The following is a 6,211-nucleotide window of genomic DNA, read 5'->3' as shown; positions in this document are numbered from 1 at the left end:
ATGGTTTATATGTCAGTATGAGTAGAAGTCCTTCACACTGACTCTGTGGGCCTCTGGAGGTGTTCTCATAACACGCCCAGTGCCACCTATGAAGGGTTCTGGTTGAAAATGTTTGACCTGAAGCCACTTGAGCCTCCAGGTAGACCCGACTTCCAACTGGCAAGAAATTTAGAAAATGGAGAAATGAGATTGATGAAACCATGATGAAATGACCAGATATACCCAGAATATGACATTCTCTAAGATCCCTGGCCTATTTGTCTACAAAACATCAAGGTTGGGTTGGGAGTGTGGCTTGGTGGTAGAGTGCTTGCCCAGCATGTGTGAAGCCCTAGGTCCCATCCCCAGCACAGCCAAAACTTAAAAAAAAAAAAAAAAAAAGTCAATGTCATGGAAAAAAACTAAAACATCAAAAAAATGGAAAGATAGTTTTTATATTTAATTGTCTAAAAGACATCACCTACTGTAAGGTGTGGATCATTATTGGATAATGTGTAGGGGGAAAAAAACCAAATGAGAGACTTTGGGGGGAATATGGGGAGATTTGAACCTGTGTATTGAATAGCAGGAAATGATTTAATTTCTTAAGAATGAAAATGACATGGTCATTATTTATTTATTGTTTCTAGAGGATTTTGCTGAAGTGTTTTGAGTTCAACTGTCACATCTATCACTTACTTTCAAATCACTCTCTCATATATAGAGATAAAAGTCAATACAGCAAAATGTCAATGTTGTTGCGTCTAGGTGGAAACTATATCTCCCAATTTTTCTGTATGTTTTAAATTTGTCATAATAAAATTTGAGAAAAGAGCCAAGTGTGGAAGTTCATACCCATAATGCCAGCTACTGGGAAGGCTGAGGCAAGACTTCAAGTTTGAGTCTAGCCTGGGCAAATTAGCAAGATCAAAAATTTTAAAAATTCTTTTCAAAGGGCTGGGCATGTAACTCAGTGATAGAGCACTTGCCTAGTACATGCAAGGTCCTGAGTTCAGTCCCCAGCACTACCAAAAATATGTTTTTTGAAAAAAGACAAATATTAAAATATTAGTCATATCTTACAGATCCTAGCAATATAGAAAAATTGGGAGATATAGTTTCCAGCTAGATACAACAACGTTGACATTTTGCTATATTGACTTTTATCTCTATATAGGAGAGAGTGATTTGAAAGTGATAGATGTGATAGTTCAACTCAAACACTTCAGCAAAATCCTCTAGAAACAATAACATAACATCCAGGAATTTTTTAAAAAATGTTCTTAGTTATAGAAGGACACATACCTTCAGTTTATTTATTTTTAATGTGGTGCTGAGATGTGAATCCAGTGCCTCACATGAGCTAGTCAAGGACTCTACCACTAAGCTACAATCATAGTCTCTGGAAATTTCTGAATTTTAATACTATTTTTCATTAAAGACTGACGAACACTGTTTCCTATTAATAGGATTTTAGGCACAGGAAGGTAACCAGGGATTTTGTAAGAGTTCTTTCCTAAAATAGTCAGTCTTGGTAGCCTCTTTATAAATTTATTGCTAAGATTTGGTATGTACATAACAAGCCATATTTTTTAAATCATCAGATCAGAATGACAAAAAATTTCTTGCTTCTGTTTTTACTTTGAAAATCTTACAAAAGCATAAAATAAAAATGTATACATAGCTTTTAATACAAAATGAATCATCTTTCTTGAAAAATAACACAATTTAATGACATACTGTCTCAAGGATTTGGAAACAGAGTTTCCATACTTTGTAGTCAACTCCAATGTAATTTATAGTGAAATATTTAACTTTACAAGGTCAACATAATAATCTATCATGACATATGTTGGGTATAAAAATGTCTTGTCTTTTATTCTTAACTATTAATTTCCTATTTGAATCAAGCATTCAGTTTTGACCTTCACAATTACTAAGGGAAATCAGATTGCAGTAATTAGAATATTGCAGTAACATCATCTAAAACTATGGTTTGATTAGTCCATTAACTAAAGCAACCACAATCCCAACTCCTGAGAATTTTAAACTGATTTAATTTTAGCTGTGCAGTACACTATTCTTTTTTATGATAACTGAAATATTTGCAGTTAGTCAGAGGTAGTATACTTATTTAGAATGTTACAAGGACAATAGGAAAATCTGCAGAATAGTATATTAACTTAAGGGAAATGTACATTTTGCTTGGAATTTTCATTTGATATGTAATAACCAGATAGCTCAAATAAACATTTTGCTTTGGAGGGTATTTTTTTCTGGGTAAAGAAAAATTGCTTTGTATTTTCACCTAATTTTATTTTTTAAAAATGTGGATGAAACTACAGAGTCGATGATTCAAGTTTATATTTTTTCTAGAAATACATGTTTCTCAAGGGCTTATATAATATTTATTTAATACCTCTATTATTTTTATTCAGCAGTTTAATCTGGAAATGGGCTTTCCCTCCCCTTACACCCATATATTTATATTTCTCACAACCATCTTCATTAAGAGAGCAATGTTTTCATTCCAAATCAATAGATGAGGGACTAAGCAACGTGCAGAACTGTTACGAAACATTGATTTGGAAGGCTTTCCAGTATTTTAGAGTCAAAGGAAAGAAACCAAGAATTAAAATTGCTTCTCGCACGGCTGTGGCTGCTGCTCAGCAGTAGCGCACTTGCCTGGCATGTGTGAAGCACTGGGTTTGATTCTCAGCACCACATATAAACAAATAAAAAAAGGTCTATCGACAACTGAAAAAAAAAATTGCTTCTTGGGCTCCTCTAAATTGACTTAAGTCAAGAAGATGAAAGGGGGCTTCCTGCTTTCCGAATTTAGGAAAGAAAGGTTACGTTGGTCAAAGAGAAATCTTCTGTCATTGAGAAAACCCCTTTTTAAAACTGTCAGTTAGAACATAGCAAGTTTAGCTATGAACACAGCAGTATTAGAAATACAAAAAGGTAAGAAAGGATCAAATAAGAATCACTCAAAGAAGTTTATACAAAGAAGCCCCAAAGGGAGAACAGTCTTTCTAAATAATAAAAAACAAATAGACCTAAATGAAATCAGAAGCAAGCATAAGACTTGCTAAACTGGTTGATCTCCTTCATGAAATGAAAGGTTTAAGGAAGAAACTGAGCTTTGTGTACACAGTGGTGTGTAGAAAAGCAAAGGCCTCTGCCTGTGGTAGGGTTATTTGGGGAGATGAGCTTATTAGGAGCAAGGATAAAGAAAGAGGCAGAGAGAAACCTAGACAGATAACAACAAAGACTTTACAAACCTACACATGAATTGAGATGCTGCGCATCCAGGCCTAGGGATGCAGAGATGATTACACTCCCAAGTCTAACAGGGCATACAAATTATAAGCACACAAATCATACTCATAAAGTAAGGTTAATACAGATGGTAGAACCTCAACATCTGCATGTGAGGCCAAATATTTTAATCTGTTTTCTGTTGCTATAACAAAATACCTGAGGCCAGACATCTTATAAAGCAGAGATTTATTTAGCTCACAGTTATAGGGGTTAAAAGTCAAAGAGAAGATAACTGTGTGTTTGGGCCTCTGTTAAGGGCCTTGTGGCAGATGTCATCACAATGGCAGGCATGTGTGCAGATCATATGGTGAGACAAAAAGCCAGAGAGAGGATTCAGGGAGCACTTTCAGAGGCTTACTCTTTTTATAACAACTCACTATTGTGGAAACCAACCAGATTACCATGAGGGTGTACCCCTCATTACCTAACGGCCTCCCACTAGGTCTTGTCTCTTAAAGGTTCCACCCTTGGGTGTTGATAAACCATTTAACTCCCAAATATATATATATATATCTCAACCCTTGCCCAGATTGAGCTTGATTCCTATATTTGACACTTGGATGTCCCACAGACCCCTCAGACTAAACATTTTCCAAAGCTCAGCATCTTCTAAACTTACCATTCTTCACTCTTTCCAATTCAACATTCAAAATCTTAAAATACCACCCAAGTCAAGAAACATCACCTCCATGTACCATCAATCACTAAGTTTTTTAATCTAAAAGTTCTCACATCTGTCCCCAGCTCTATCCCCATTTGTAGTGCTGCGCTTTAGGCCTTATCATGGCTAGCTTGATTTACTGCAATGGCTTCATAAGTTGGATCCCTGCAGGAGTTCAATCTTTTCTTCCTTAAATTCATCTTCCATACTGTTCCCAGAATAAGCTATCAAAATATAATTCTGCAGTCAATAAAAATGGCAAAAGTTCTTATAACATGTAAAAATGTTCATGATGTATTGCTAAGGGAAAAAAAGGCAGGTTCCAAACCAGTATGTCTACAATGATCCATATGGGGTTTTTTAAAATGTGCACAAATGCACTGAAAAATGAAATGGAGTACACCAAAATAATCACAGAGGTTACCTTCCAGGGGTAGATTAAGGATGACTGTGTTAGTTAGCAGTCGGCTTTTCATCACTGACCAAAATACCTGACAAAACAACTTCAGAGTAGGAAAGACCTATTCTAGGTCATGATTTTAGAGGCTCAGTCCACGGTCAGCTGGCTCCATTGCTTTGGGCCTGCCTGAGGTGAGGCTGGACACCATGGCCGAAGTGTGTAGCAGAGGGGGGCTGCTCAGCTCAGGCACTCAGGAAGCAAAGAGAGGGGAAGGAAGGAGTCAGAGACAAGATGTAGTCCCTCAGACTCCCCCCAAAGACATACTTCCTGCAACTATGCCCACTTGCCTACAGTTACCATCTAGTAATCCTTTCAAAAGGTTAGAGCCCTTAGGACCCACGCCTAAAAGTCCCACCTCTGGACATTAATTACTGCACTGGAGACCATGTCTTCAACCCATGAAATCTGGGGGACGTTACAGGTCCAAACCATTACAATGGCTTTCAGATTTTTGTTTAATTTTCCAAGATTTCTGCAAGAAGCACAGGCTAATTAGAAAAAAGATAAATCCACAAATCTGACAATGTCAGTTTCTTCCTTAAAATCCAGAATCGGCTCCTCACTGGCAAGATAAAGTCCAAGCATCTTACCAGCCTTTTCTCCCCATCTTACATCACAGAGCAGAGGCTCTCAAACATCATGCATCTCGGTTACCAAGCCCTACCTCCAGAGGTTCTGATTGTCTAAGGTGTGGCCCAAGAATTTGCCTTCCTAATTGGTTCCCTGGAGATGCAGGTGATTTTGGTTTGGGAACACATTCTTTACAATTATTACTGTGGTAAAATGTATATGATGTAAAATTTACCATTTTAACCACTTTTAAGTGTATAATTCAGTGGCATTAAATGCCTTCACAAAATTGTACAAACATCACCATTTTCCACTTTTAGAACTTTTTTTTTTCATTTTCCCTAGCAAAACCTCTGTACACATTAAGCAATCCCCCATTTCTCCCTCTGAGCCCTAGTAAACTCGTATCATATTCTCTGTCTCTATGCATTTGCTTACTCTAGGTAGCTCATAGGAGAGGAATCATACTGTATTGCTCTTTGGGTCTGGCTTATGAATAATGTTCATAAGTTGCTCATAGTTCCTCCATGTTTTTGCATGTGTAGAAATTCCAGGTTGAATAATATTCCCTTTGTCTCTATATACTACATTTTATTTATCCATTCTATCTATCCTTGGACACTTGTGTGGTTTCCACATTGTAACTAATTGTGAGTGACAATGTTATAACCCCCGTGCACATGTGTATTTGGGTCTCTGTTTTCAATTCTTTTGGATATAGACCATCATGGCCGAAGGGTGTAGGGGGGCTGCTCAGCTCATGGCACTCAGGAAGCAAACAGGGGAAGAAAGGAGTCAGAGATAAGATATAGTCCCCCACGGTCCCCACAATGACATACTTCCTTCAACCATGCCAAGTGAAATTGCAAGAGGATGTGGTAATTCAGCTTAACTTTTTGGGAACTACAGCATGATTTTCCATGGTGGCTACATCACTTGACCTTCCCACCAGCAGTACATCGGGGTTCTAATTTCTTATGTCCTTACTGCCAAGAATGCAGTTCGCTGTCCTTATGGGTGTGAAGTGCTATATTTTCAATTTGCATTTCCTAATGACCTGGGGACACATTCTGAGAATGACTGCTAGAGTAACAGTGAGGATCCACCATCCCCTCAACAGTATTATTCACTACTTAACACTTTCACTCTGCCAATCCCTCTGCCTCGACTCACCCTCAGCTTCCTCTACTAACTTCCTTCCATCCGTTAAGATCCAC

This window comes from Urocitellus parryii, chromosome 2 (genome assembly GCF_045843805.1).
Source record: "Urocitellus parryii isolate mUroPar1 chromosome 2, mUroPar1.hap1, whole genome shotgun sequence".
NCBI lineage: Eukaryota > Metazoa > Chordata > Mammalia > Rodentia > Sciuridae > Urocitellus > Urocitellus parryii.
Note: the sequence above shows the minus strand (reverse complement) of the source record.